The 15,313-nt window shown below is 34.6% G+C and overlaps 1 long non-coding RNA gene across 1 annotated transcript in view; it reads left to right on the top strand.

Moving 5' to 3' along the window:
- The window catches only part of LOC125095818 (uncharacterized), a 268,620-nt gene that overhangs the window by 122,389 nt on the left and 130,918 nt on the right, over positions 1 to 15,313 (top strand). The window lies entirely within an intron of this gene.

The raw sequence follows: 15,313 nt of genomic DNA, 5'->3' as shown, positions 1-15,313 counted from the left end.
CTTCTTAGTATCACTAAGAACTGCCACATCGCTCTCCAGAATAGCTACACCATTTTACAAAACACAGGCTGAACTGTGGTGGTTTCTGTTTCTCCATATCTAATTTTTTCCAATCTTTAGGATTTAAAGTGGGTTCTCACTGTGTTTTTATTGACTTTATTCTCATTATGAGTCAAACTGAGTATTTCTTCATACAATTACTTAACATTTGGGCTTCTCTTTTTCTTAAATGATTGTCAAGTTTGGGTTTCTTTTCTTTTCCTTATTTTCCTGAAGTAATTCCTCCTGACCTCCAGTGTATGTCATTCCTTTGTCAATTTCAGATATGGCAAATCTCTTTTCCTATAGTGTCATTATTTGTTAGCTTTGTCTAAGATATTCTTTTTTTGAACAAATATCCTTATTTTTATGCATCCAAACCTATTAATATATACACTTTCAGTTAAAGATTATACTTTGTCCTTCTCTTTTAAGACCATTAGTATGTCTGAATGTTGCGAGGCTAGATGCCAATCCTCTTCCCCTAGTTTAGGTCATTTAAAAAAAAAAAAGAAGGGGGTTAGTTATTCATGGATCTTTAATCTGTTATTTTTTTATTTTTTTTTAAGATTTTTTATTTATTTATTTGACAGAGAGAGATCACAAGTAGACAGAGAGGCAGGCAGAGAGAGAGAGAGAGAGAGAGAGAGAGAGAAGCAGGCTCCCTGCCGAGCAGAGAGCCCGATGCGGGACTCGATCCCAGGACCCTAAGATCATGACCTGAGCCGAAGGCAGCGGCTTAACCCACTGAGCCACCCAGGCTCCCCTGTTATTTTGTTTTTTTTAAGAAAGCATGTTGTATGGGGTGCCTGGGTGGCTCAGTTGGTTAAATATCTGCCTTGGGCTCAGGCCAGGATTCCAGGGTACTGGGATCAAGTCCTGTGTTGGGCTCTCTGCTCAGCTCTCTCTCTCTCTCTGTGTCAAATAAATAAATATAATCTTTAAAATAAATAAATAAATAAGTATGTCGTATTCTTCTAAAAAAAATCTAGCTACATTTCTGTTGTGATTGCATTGCTTTGATACATAATTTATGGAAAATAGACGTTGTAATAATATTAAGTCATCCTTTACACAAGCACAGAATATCTTTTCACTTCAGGTCTTGTATCATTCTGTAGAGTTTGGCAGCTTACTTTAAGAGGTCTCGTAAATTCTTTTTTAATTCCTATATCCTAGAGTGTTTGCTTTTATTGAAAATGATATATTTTCTATTTGCTATTGAGAAAAAAGTTCCGTAGAATTTGTATGTTTATCTTGCATTACTCTGACAATGTATTGCTGGATACTGCTTTTTAAATCTAATCTGATTGTCTCCATCAGTCTGAAATTTGAATTTACTTACAGTTACTTCACTTGTTTCTATACTGAGACTTTAAAAATGCCATCTTACATTATATTTTCTGTTTATGTATTTTTGGTTTTCATTTTTCTCCTGCTTTGCATTGGAGAAGCTAAATTGTCTTTTGTTGATTAAAATGCAATGTATTACTCTGGTCATACTCTGTTGGTCATACAAACCAACCCTTATATAACATGGAAGTACACCACACAAAAGCATACATGCCAGAAGGTGAAGGTGACTGGGGGGCCATCTTGGAAACTGGCTACCACAGAAAGTGAGAGAGGAAGGTGAAGAGGGGATATTGAAGGCAAAATAAAGGAAAAATAGATGTCAAATGTGTGTCTTTTTTATGAATACTATGTTCAGTCATTTCACTGTTTTCCCTTCATCTTAAAACTTTCTCTAAATAAAACTCATCAAAATAACATGAAAAAAAAATGCAATGTATTGATTTTTCTGTTTTTTCAACTGTCAGTAACATTTCAAGGCACATATAAGGTTAATTTTTGTTGCCAAATTTATGAATTTACCAATATCTATATATTCACTCAAATAAAGTAAGTATTTTGTACCTTTTCATGGCTTCAATTTTGGGGTTCTGCTACTATGTTGGCAGAATTTAGTTCTAGAATTTATTTTTTTGTTGAATGGATTTCCTTTTTTTCCTCCCTTCTTTTATTTCTTTTCTTCCTGTTCGCTTGCCTTTTATTATTAAAAAATTTTGGTCCTTGCTATTTTATACAATGATAACTTTATTAAGTTCACCCATTTTTTTCATGTTTCTAGTATTACTCTACTTTTTATTGTAGTACTTTTTCAAAAAATGTTTTCAGACAATCTTTGTTTAACCATATCTTTGAAGTGTTAAGTATATAAGAATGTCTTAATCTCACCTTACTTTTAAATGGCAGTCCAAGAAAATTAGAATATTCTAAAATCAGAGTTTTTTCCTTCCATATTTTGAAAATATTCATCCATTGTCTTCTTTTTAGGGCTTTCTTTCATTAGGGAGTCAGATATCAATCTGATTATTATTCTTTTTTTTAAATTTTTTTTTTTTAAGATTTTATTTATTTATTTGACAGAGACAGAGATCACAAGTAGGCAGAGAGGCAGGCAGAGAGAGTAAGGAAAGCAGGCTCCCTGCTGACCAGGACCCTGAGATCATGACCTGAGCTGAAGGCAGAGGCTTTAACCCACTGAGCCACCCAGGCGCCTCGATTATCATTCTTTTTTTGAGTGATCTGCTCTTTCTCTTTTAGAAACTCTTATCTTTGATAATCTTGAATTTCACTATAATGAGTTCAGGTATAAAAAAATTGTTAGCTATCATTTTTGTCATGCTAAGAATCCATTCTACCTATTTTAATCATTTTTTGTTTTGTTTTGTTTCACTCCAGAAACTCCTATTTTCTGCTTATTGGAACTTTTTGTCTTTGGTGGAGTTTTTCAGCTCCATCTTCTAGGAGCTTGCTATGTGGATCCTTGCCACTACAAATTCTGCTATTTATGGCTTTCATTTTGTTATCCTCCTGTAAGTTCATGTAACAGTTAGCTTTAAAATCAAAATTACAGGGCGCCTGGGTGGCTCAGAGGGTTGAGCCTCTGCCTTCGGCTCAGGTCGTGGTCCCCGGGTCCTGGGATCAAGTTCCACGTCGGGCTCTGTGCTCAGTGGGAGACTGCTTCTTCCTTTCCCTCTGCCTGCCATTTCCTCTGTTTGTGCTCTCTCTCTCTGTCAAATAACTAAATAAAATCTAAAAAAAAAAAAAATTAAAATTACATGTGCACACAATCAAGTAAAGTTCAATAATACCACAAATTGTGTTACAAAAAATAGCAGGCTTTCAACCCTTTCTACTTTCTTATTGGAAACCACTATTCTCAATTCTTAACTGGTTACTCGGTATATATTTCTGTATATACTAAATAAAATGTGTCAGTTCTTATTTTTTGCATTTTAGACATTGTCTATTGATTTGATAATTTGGAAGATAAAAATTTTAGGTCTCTTTTACCCTTCCACCTGATTACAATCTTCCCCCACCCCTATGTCCCAACTCTATTCCATCAATATGGCTATATAATTATTTTGGTTACAAAAAATACATTATTCACATAATTACATCTTCAACCCATTAATAAGTGCTTAGAACATAACCTAGTATGCAGTAAGTTCTATATGGGTATTTGCTAAGTATAAATAAATGAATAATTAAGACAAAACAAAAATTCATATTAGAACCCTGAAAGCAACTCTGTATTCTTCAACTTCAAGCCTCCATTCATCCATTATATGACCCAACTACTGATAACTACCAATAGCTACCAATTTTGTCTTCTACTTATTTCTTAAATAGCTCTCTAGACTATAAACTCTGTAAAGACAATTACGTCTGTTTGCTTACAATGTTATTTGTAGTTTTTGCGTATCACAGTGTCAGACATACATAGTGAGTGTTCAACAAAATTTTTGTTGAATAATGGATTATACATCCCACACTATAGTGTTAATACATTTTTCTGTTACTATATCTCCCCCACTAGATTGAATTTCTTGAATACTAGAATTTTCTATTTTTCCAGTGCCTAGGATATATAAGGTACAAGTAAATATCTCTTGTATGAATGAATGAATTAATGAAAGCATTTGGATAGGAGAAGGATTCAAGCCTAATAAGTTAGGCTTCTTAGTGGCAGTATTGCTCTGCGAAACATTTAGACTGCTGAAGTTAATAAGGCAGAAGAACTTAATGTTATGTTGGCTTTACTTGGTGTCAGTTTAAAAAAAATAACAAGCATTTAACTCAGACAGACCATCGAAAGTAACTAAGACATCTAAGGCACACTAAAGTAAAGCCAATTATCCTGACAATGAAAGGGTATTTTGTGTTTGCTAGGCATTTAATTCCCAGAGCTGAGAATGCATTTTTAGTAACAATTCAGAGGATAACACTTCTGGTCCCTTCCATATAATCTGAAGAACCCTACTCCAGAAATAGAATAATATTCCTACCAAAAGGATCTACACTGTTATATTTATACCAAGTTAACTTATAAAACTAAAGTAATAATGAGGAAAATAGTAAGACTGTAAGTATTCTAGGTGTTTTAAATATCTTATTACTAAACTTAATAGATAAACATCTTATTCTTAATAATGTAAATGCTTGAATTGAATCTAAGTATTATTATACTTTACCATAAGGGACTGCTAATTGGACTATCTATAAAAGAAATCTTTTTTTTTTTTTAAAGATTTTATTTATTTATTTATTTATTTGACAGAGAGCAAGATCACAAGTAGGCAGAGAGGCTGGCAGAGAGAGAGAGAGGAGGAAGCAGGCTCCCTGCGGAGCAGAGAGCCCAATGCGGGGCTTGATCCCAGGACCCTGGGACCATGACTTGAGCCGAAGGTAGAGGCTTTAACTCACTGAGCCACCCAGGCGCCCCGAAAAGAAATCTTTTTATTGGAAATCTTAATTAATTCCATGCTATACGTATGAGCAAAGCACCAATAGTACAACACATTGTTCCAAGGAAATGACAATTGACTGATCTACTTCACAGAGAGAAGCAAAATAAACAGAACAAAGTAACTGACATGACTTATGACAGTCATATACAGACAATGCAGATAACAAATATGCTGATTTACTTCCTTTTACATACACATAAAATCAGTCTTTGTTAGCATGCATAGCAAACTATTTTATTTATATTTTCCTTCATATTACACAAGAAAGATTATATTTAACGTTGCTAAGGATAAGCATTCCAAACATGCCACCAAGTATGTTTTAAATGTTTTAATTTTGTGAAAATGTTTCAGATGACACACAAAATGACAAAGCTGTGCCCCTCCTTTTGCTGTGTTCATTACAGTTGTATTGAACAGGCTACTATTTTTACACTGTGGTATTTCCATACCATTTGCAATGCAGTATTTTAAGTCCCTTTAAAAATTCCAAGAAATTGTTACTTCTCTGTAGGAAACTATGATCCAGGAAAAAAAAGTCATGCATTAAACAATTTTTAATGCTTTTATTTAATAAATATTTATTGCTCATTCATTTTGTGCCAGGATACCTGCAAGGAGATTAAAAAAAAAAATCAACCAACACACACACACACACACACACACACACACACACACACACGGGAGTGTCTTATCTCTTGGTGCCATAAAAGAGGTCCAGCAGCAATGAAAGGATGTTTAGTGAAGAGGGCGAAACAACTTCTGGTTTCTAAGAAGAGATATACTTCAGGGAGAAGGAACCAGGTGAATTGGGCATTGAAGAATGGGCAAAATCTTGACAGGTAGAGATGACAGGGAGGGGACTGGGTAGAAGCACTGGGAAAAGCACAGAGGCAGGAAATTTGAGATCAGCAGCTCGGCTGGATGGATGATAGGGAGGAACGTATTGGAAAGCACTAGGAGGTAAGCCAGATTCATGTAAATGACAGTCCTAAAGACTCGTCTAAGGAGTTTGTGCCTTAATGATAACTGACAGGGAGCTGTAAGAGGTTAGCATATATTTGAGCTCAAACCTTTATTCCTTGCTTGGGTATTTTATTAAGTTTTTTTTTTTTTTTTTAAAGACAACTTCTAAAGAGCAGTTTTAGTTTCATAGCAAAATTGAAAGGAAGGTATATAGAGATACCCCATATTCTCCTTGCTCCTACTCACACACAATCTCCCTCATTATCAACTCCATCTCCCACCAGAGTGGTACATTTGTTGACTGATGATCTACGACAATACATCATTATTATTGTACTTTACATAAAGGCTCACTCTGGTAGTGTACATTCTATGAGTTTGACAAATGTATAAGGGCATATAGCCACCATTATAGTATCTTTTTTTTTTTTAAGATTTTATTTATTTATTTGTCAGAGAGAGAGACAGAGAGGGAGAGAGAGTGAGCACAAGTGGGGGGTGGGGGAAAGGAGAAGCAGGCTCCATACTGAGCAAAAAGCCCGATGTGGGACTTGATCCTAGGACCCTGGGATCATAACTTGAGCCGAAGGCAGACGCCCAGGGGACTGAGCCACCTAGGTGTCCCTCCACCATTATAGAACCTTTAGGAGTATTTTTACTGCCACAAAAACCTTTGCTCTACCTTTTCATCCCTTCCTTTCCTCTAACCTCTGGAAACCACTGACGTTTTTACTCCCTCCATAGGAGCTTTGCCATTACCACAATGTCATGTAGTGGAATTATATGGTATGTAGCCTCTTAAGATTAGCTTCTTTTACTTAGTAATATGCATTTAAGATTCTTCCATGTCTTTCATGACTTGATAACTTACTTCTTTCAAGCACCAAATAATCTTCCATTGTTTGGGTGCACCAAAGTTTATCCATTCATGCACTTAGTTGTTTCCAGTTATGAACGAAGATACTATAAACATCTATATGCCAGATTTCTGTGCACACAAGTTTTCAATTCCTTTAGATAAATATGAGGGAGCATAGTAGCTGGATCATATGATAAGACTATGTTTAGTTTAGTTTTTTTGTTTTGTTTTGTTTTTATCTATTTGTCAGAGAGAGAGAGAACACAAGCAGGGGGAGTGGAAGGCAGAGGGAGAAGGAAGCTCCCCACTGAGCAAGGAGCCCAGGACCCTGGTATCATGACCTGAGCTGAAGGCAGACGCATAACCAACTGAGCCACCCAGGTACCCTAAGAGTATGTTTAGTTTTCTAAGAAACTCCCAAATGTCTTCTAAGGTGCCTGTACCATTTTATATTCTCACCAGCAATGAAGGACAGTTCCTCTGCCTCCACATCTTTGCCAGCATTTGGTGTTGTCAGTGTTCTAGATTTTGTCCAGTCCAATAGGTGGGTACTGGTATTTTGTTGCTATAATTTACATTTCCCTGAGGATATATGATGTGGACCATTTTTTCATGTTTATTTGCCATCTGTATTTCTCCTTTGATGAGGCATCTCTTCAGGTCTGTGGCCCATTTTTTTAATTAGGTCATTTGGTTTCTTACTGTTGAGTTTTAAGAGTCCTTTTTGTGTTTTGGGTAACAGTCCTTTATCAGATATGTCTTTTGCAAATATTTCTTCCCCATCTGTGGCTTATCTTCTTACTCACTTGATAGTGTCCTTCATAGGACAGAAATTTTTTATTTTAATGAATTCAGCTAATCAATTATTTCTTTCATGGACTGTGTCTTCCATACTGTATCTAAAAAGGCGTTACCATACCTAAGGTCACCCACATTTTCTTCTATGTTATTTGAACATGTATGGGCCTTTCTGAGTTTTCTATTTTGCTTATTGTGTTATTTGGCTGTCTTTGCTCCAATAAATAATATGTGCTGTTTTCATTCTTTTTTTTTTTTTTTAAAGATTTTATTTATTCATCCGACAGACAGAGATCACAAGTAGGCAGAGAGGCAGGCAGAGAGAGAGGAGGAAGCAGGCTCCCTGCTGAGCAGAGAGCCTGATGCGGGGCTCGATCCCAGGACTCCGAGATCATGACCCGAGCCGAAGGCAGAGGCTTTAACCCACTGAGCCACCCAAGCGCCCTGCTGTTTTCATTCTTATACTTTTATTATAGATCTTGATATTTGGCAAAACAAGTGTTCCCTTCTCATTCTATCAAATTGTTCAGCCAAATCGTAGAACTTCTTTTTTTATATGAGTTTTAGACTCAGTTTTCCTGGTTGCACATAGAATCCTGTGAGATTTTCAATTGAATTGTATGAAATTTCCATATAAGTTAGTGGAGAATTAACTTAATTACCATATTGAGTCACTCCATTAGTGAACTTAGTACATCTTGATATTTCCTCAAGTCCTCTTTTATGTCCTTTAACAAAGGTTGCAATTTTCTCAACAAAAGTCTTGCTCATCTTTTGCTAGGTTCCTTCCGATGATGATTATTATTGCATTTTCTAATTAGTTTCTGCTTGTGCACTGGAAAGCTATTAATTTTTGAGCATCAGTCTTGCATCTAAGAACATTGCTGTTGTCTCTTATTAATAAAAGTTTATTTATGAACATATTTTTATTTTCTCTGTGTTCAATTATATTGTCTGAATACAAAAATTTTGCTTCTTTTCTATTTTTACCCTTTTTCCTTGACTTATTGCAAGAACTTCCAGTACAATGTTTATTATACTGACTGAGCAGTCATAATTATTATCCTTCTGATTTTGATAAGATTGTTTCTAAAACTTCACTGTTTACTATGGAATCTACTACAGGTTTTTGCTAAATATACTTTATAAGTATATCTTCCTTCTATTTCCTTTATTTTCCTTCTATTTCTTGTTTACTAAAATTTTATTTTTTGAATCATGGTTGAATATCTATTACAGCAAATGTTTTCTTCTGCATCTTTTGAAATGATAACATGATTTTTCTCAATCTGCTAATGTATTTAATTACACCAATAAATCTTCCAATAGTTAACCATTCTTTCTTGCCAGCACTTTGTTTTGCTTCAAATACATGGCTGGAAATTAGAGTGTTTTAAACTCAAGATTATGTGTATTTGATTTAATCATTTTCTCAGACTCAAAATTTCACTTTTGGATTGCTGTAATTAGGTAAGTTTATGAAACTTTCACTGTTACATTAATGATCTGAATGAAAATGGTTTATTTAAATCAATATAATTTAATGAAAAACATATTTTAATTTTAGTTTAAGTTAAATTTCCCCTCTATTGCTAATATTTGGTACTGGAATTCCTAAATTAGGCTCTTTTTACATGAGAGATTACATTCAACACACACACATAAAATATTTAAATATAAATTACTACCATTTTGCCATGTATCTGGTGTCCTAAAACAACATATAAATAATCAGAATCTCTAGCTCAAGGTTCAAATTATCTTTTTTCTTCACATATAACATTGGGTTATCTCAATCCTAAGAGGGGTAAGACATCAGTAACATCCCTCTATTCTCATGTTTTTTTTTTTTAACAAAATCACACAAGAGTTTTCCCTTGACTGCCTGAAAATTGGAAACATAGTTTTCCAGATATTATTAAGTTATATCAATTTTAGTGCAAATCCCTATTACTAAATGTTCAACAGTAAGTCTATAAATTTTTATAAAATAAGGCTTTCTTCAGAATATCTACAGAATTTTTATGTTCTTTCCATTAAGTCGAATAAAAGCATAACTTTATCTACAAAAAGATTAAAACAGGATTAATATTAAGAAGTGATAAATGTCATGTTGAATCCCTAGGTGTAAAATACAGATATTCCATTTTCTCTTTATTTTATAATAGGAATTATTTAAATTAAATTATGTTAAAGCAATCATCACCATCAGTGTGACTCACTTGCCTATGATTAGACTGGATGGAAAAAAGGATTGCTTGGAATAATCACTGATTTAAACTTTCATTCTTGCTGAGTTAAGATTCCTGGAGATGGAGTGTTTAATCATAATTTGTATAATGACTGTGGAAATTGGTATAAGAAACAGAAGTCACAGATGTATTAAAGAAAATTAGCAAATCTTTTTGGAAAACAAAGCATCATGACAGAATGTGAAACACACTGAAATTCCCTGCTCAATAACTTAGGAATGTTGAGCTTGTTGTTTTGTATGATATTGTACTATGTTATATTTCTTCTGTGTTAGATAAAATCAAATTTATCTTTAACATCTAAAAAGAGAAAGAAGCATGATCTACATGACTCAAGTCTACAAGGCACTGTCCAGTAAAATTTTCTGCAATGATGGAAATGTTCTATATATGCACTAAGATAATAGCCATCACCGTCAATGACATTGAGCACTAGAAGGTGGCTAGTGCAATAAAGAGCTGGATTTTCCATTTTATTTAATGCTAATTAATTTAGTCTTATGTATGAATATCACATTTGGCTACTTTTACCATATTGGACAGTTCAGGCCAAGAATCTTAGGTTTTCCAATCTTGACATTAAAGTTATTATCTGTTACTATAATTTCAACTTAACTCTTGCTTCTGTAAAATGGGTATATCAAACTTGAAGATCTAATATTTAAACCTGTCAGTTAAACTTTTCACATATATGGAGATCAACTTAGCCTTCTAAATAACATGTAATCTCAAATAAGAAAGATTCTGGTCAGAGCAAATGATGAAGATTTTATTCTATGTAGGGAGAGCTGGTAAAGAGTTAGGGTGTTTGACAGATATGTCTCTACTAGTTACTAGGTCAACAGAATTCTGATTATTATGATTTTTGATAGTAATTAATATAATGAAATAAATATAAAATATCCATTCTAAATTGATTTTTTATTTCCTGATAATATGAAAAATTCCAATAGGATTGCTTGTTGGTAACTTTCTTAAAATAAAAATTTTCACCAGACCTAGCTATTATATAACTCAGAAGACCAGAAAAAAACTTAATATTTGAAATATATTAATTTCTTTTTAATTTGGACCCTTCCCTGAGGTCCATATTTTCAAGGGAAATTAAACTGACCTGTAAAATCACAGAGCTATGTATTACATTAACATTTTAAGAGCTAGGAATAATAAGAAACCACATTTTTATACTGCAAATGACTACTGCCATAAAATCTTTTATGTAAATCTCTTTATTGCTTAGTATTTAAATTATAAATTAAAAATTGATGGAAAATTGTTGTATATACTCTATATGGAGGGTAAGAAGAGAACAAGAAATAATTTTCTCAGACCCCAAACTCAAAAGCTAGATTCCACATTGACTTTTCAAAAAATGTTTCTATAAATATTTTTATTCCAGACTAAGAAATAGTATGTAACTACATAATTTATGTTAAGCAGTTTTTCAGCAACTGAATTTCAGACATTATGTATTGTCTAGATTTTCTCTAATATTTCTTGGTATTCCTAAGATATATATACGTTTATGTACTATACATACATAATTAAATACATAATTAAGACCTATATAAAATCCCTTTATTAATACTACTTAAATGACATCAGTAGTCACTAATTCACACACACACACACACACACACACACACACACACACAGAAACAGCTAAAATATTTTGGAATGCCAAAATATAATTTTTAAAAATTTAAAGACATAAATCTCATATAAATATAAAATAAACACATGTTGAAGATTTTAAAAATTTTAATATTTTATAATTTCATTTATTTATTTATTTATTTTTAAAGATTTTACTTATTTATTTGATAGAGAGAGACTCAGCAAGAGAGGGAACACAAGCAGGGGAAGGGGGAGAGGGAGAAGCAGTCTTTTCACTGAGCAGGGAGCCTGATGTGGAGTTTGATTCCAGGACCCTGGGATCCTGACCTGAGCTGAAGGCAGACGCTTAATGACTGAACCACCCAGGCGCCGCTATCATTTCTTTTATTTATTTATTTATTTATTTATTTATTTATTTTTTAAAGATTTTATTTATTTATTTGACAGAGAGAGATCACAAGCAGGCAGAGAGGCAGGTAGAGAGAGAGGAGGAAGCAGGCTCCCCGCGGAGCAGAGAGCCCGATGCGGGGCTCCATCCCAGGACCCTGAGATCATGACCTGAGCCGAAGGCAGCGGCTTAACCCACTGAGCCACCCAGGCGCCCCCATTTCTTTTAAATTAAAGAATAAACCAGCACAATGGTAAAGCTGATTAAGAGAAATTGTGGAGCAGCATTTATATCACTAGTCAATAGAGGAATGCTAATATAAATTGGCTAAATTATTTTTTGTACCAGTTTTTAAATTTACATTGGAGTTATTAACATATAATGTAATATTGATTTCAAGAGTAGAATTCAGTGATTCAACAAGCTGGCTAAATTAGAGGCAAGCCTGATTAATGTCTTTTAAAGCAAGAAAACAATCTTTGTGGCTATCTTTTCTACTGGAAAGAGGTAATTTGTATCTCTTTTGAACAAAAATATACAATTTAATGTAACTTTAAGTGTGGGTCTTAATCAACAGTAAATAATAAGTGCAACAAAAATACATCCCCTACAGGTGTGACTTTGAGCTTGGATGTGCTTTTCAGCCAATGCTTTGTCCACACTGATAGGACATGCGGCCACTCCTGTTCTGATTGTCAGGTTTTGGATAAATTTTTTAACAGGAAGGAAGTATCACATTTTAGAACTTTTCAGGATAATATTTTTAAAAATTAGAACTCCTTATTATAAAAAGTCGAAGACTATCTTATCTCTTTGGAAGCTCTTGTAGGATAATTTTATTTTGTAATTTATGATACAAGTTTTACCAATGTTGATATATTTGGAAACCAGAATATTGTATATTTCAATATGATAAATGACAGAATTCAGGAATCCTTTCAATTATAACTGTTGATGAAACTTTCAATTATAAGTCTGTATGCATGACTATGTACAATGTAGAACATGATCCTTCCAGCTTTTTGCCAGGATTGTACTACCATTGTAGAGACCACTCTGCTGTCATGGGTCAGATTCAGACTCTCCAAAAACTAAAAAAGTTATTTGGCATATTTCTAGTTCTGGGGGGCAAAATCTAAAACTGGAATGTAACCACAATATTGGAAGAATTTCCTTCCCTTCCTTTTACCTTTCCTTCCCTTCCTCCCTCTCTCCCTTCCTCCCTCATTTCCTTCTCTTCTTCCTTCCTTTTCTCCTTTTTCCCTTCCTTCCTCTGTGCCTCCTTTCTTTTCTTCTCCTCTTCCTTCCTTCCTTCCTTTCTTTTTGCCTTCCCTCTTTCACTTTCTTCTTTCCCTCTCTCCCACCCTCCCTCTCTCCCTTTCTTCCTTCCTCCCCACCTTCCTCCATCCCTTCTCCTTTTCTTCCTGAATGCTCCTACCACAGAACTTTTGGGTACAATGGTCCGTGAGCATAGGGATCTAACTGGCTTGTCTCCCCTCTTCTATTCAGCCGCAGGAGTACTGACAATATTGACGACCTCTTTGGCCCTCCATCTTGTCCATGCCTGTGCAAGGACCTCCCTCAGCGCTATAGGTTCCAGGTCCCTTGGAGGCTACTGAGTGCCCTGACCGAAATGTGGGAAGGCTTGTTCTGATCTTCCCTAAAGTGGTGCACAGAAGGTGCCACTCTAGATAACTAGCAGGGATGACTGGTAGACAGAAGGCACCACTTTAGATAATTATCCTTCAACCTCATCTCAGTGTCCCTCACTCTCTAAAAGCTGAAGATTAAGGTCTGGCCTGGGTGGAGAATAGCTGTGTAGTGCCTGGTTCTTCTGTCTGCCTGACCTGTTAGTAAATTACCCTAAATAAAACTGCATAAATGGTATGCTTGCTTTGGTTTTTGGTCTCAAAGTACCTTCTCCATTTGGAAGACACCTTACTGTCCCTCCTCCACCATCTGCCACCAAGCAATCCCAGGAATATGTTCAACAGAATTAGAAAAAAAATTGTTTTTTTTTTTTTTTTTCAAGGGAAAACTTGGTATCCATTAGATTGGACAAACCTGGATAATCCAGGGTAATCTCCCCATTTGAAGATTCTTCTTTCTTTCTTTCTTTCTTTCTTTCTTTCTTTCATTTTCAAAGATTTTGTTTATTTATTTGACTGAGATAGACACAGCAAGAGAAGGAACAAAAGCAGGGAAGTGGGAGAGGGAGAAGTAGGCTTCCTGCTGAGCAGGGAGCCCAATGCAGAGCTTGATCCCAGGACCCTGGGATCATGACTTGAGTTGAAGGCAGATGCTTAAGGACTGAATCACCCAGGCGACCCAAAGTTTCTTAATTTAATCACATCTTCCATGTGGCTTTTTCTATGCAAGTTACCATATATACAGCCCTCAGGGTGGGGACATCTTTCGGAGGTCATTTTCCTGCCAAAGGTGATCTGCACCCATGCTGTAAAGTTTGAGTTACCATCCACAGACCCCAAGCTTCAGACACTTTCTGTTATAACTAATCATTTGGGCCTAGATTAAAGAGGTTTATCTTCTCCTTCTTGTGAAATGGTGGGGTACCTGGAAAACAATTTGAGGAAATCCAAATACCCCATAATTTGGTGAGGTTAGGGCAGAATCATAGAGCAGGATGCAGGGGCCTTAACAAGCAAGTTAGCACACAGATTGAAAAAAGAAAAAAAAGAAGATGGGGAAAAAATAAAAAAGAAAGGAACAACAATGGCAGTGCTTCACTAAGAAAAGAAAAGAAAAAAAAAAAAAGACTGCATAGGCTGGGTTTCTTTCTGAATTGAGATGATGAAGTAACAGAAAATGCCCAGATAGGATTTTTTACTTTTTTCTTTCTTTCTGTATTGGATGGTGGCAGAAAGTTCTCTCTCAAATTATATCAGAGATGCAGTGCAATTTAGTTCAAAGTAATAGGGAAATATTTGCAATATTAAGTATTAAAACATATTGTCAACTTAAAATAGTGAAAAGACAGTCTCAAGTAGGCAAGCCTATTGCAGAATAGAATTCAGAATAAGAAAAATTGCATTAAAAATTGTACTAGAGCTATTAAGATTTTGAGTTATTTTCACTTTTCTCTTTATGATGTTTCTCTTTTTTATATTTTTAAGTATAAATCTGAATTACTTAATGTAACATATATAGCATATTGTATCAAAACACCAAATCACATGGCGACAATAATGCACACACATATACACACACATATTCACATATACATACACAAACGTTACACCTCACATTTCATTAAATTTATTCATTAAAAAATTTAAATATGCTTTTCTTTGATCTTATCCAAATTAAAGAACAATGAAGTACATATAATAGAAAAGAAAGCAAGGAACAAAGTCTTCCATGGCTAAGAAGATTGGATTGCAGAAAGATTACTTTACCATATACTGCCCAACATTTTAGGTTTCTCTGTTTTTCATCAAAGCAGATCTGGCAGAGAAACACATGTTTTCAGTTTTATTCCATGAAAAGATAATCTTCACTTTAGCATTCATTATGCGCAATGTATGCAAAATGCAATGAGCCAACTGACTCACAC

Source organism: Lutra lutra, chromosome 3 (genome assembly GCF_902655055.1).
Source record: "Lutra lutra chromosome 3, mLutLut1.2, whole genome shotgun sequence".
In the NCBI taxonomy this organism is placed as follows: domain Eukaryota; kingdom Metazoa; phylum Chordata; class Mammalia; order Carnivora; family Mustelidae; genus Lutra; species Lutra lutra.
Note: the sequence above shows the minus strand (reverse complement) of the source record. Positions and strands in the feature narration are given on the sequence as shown.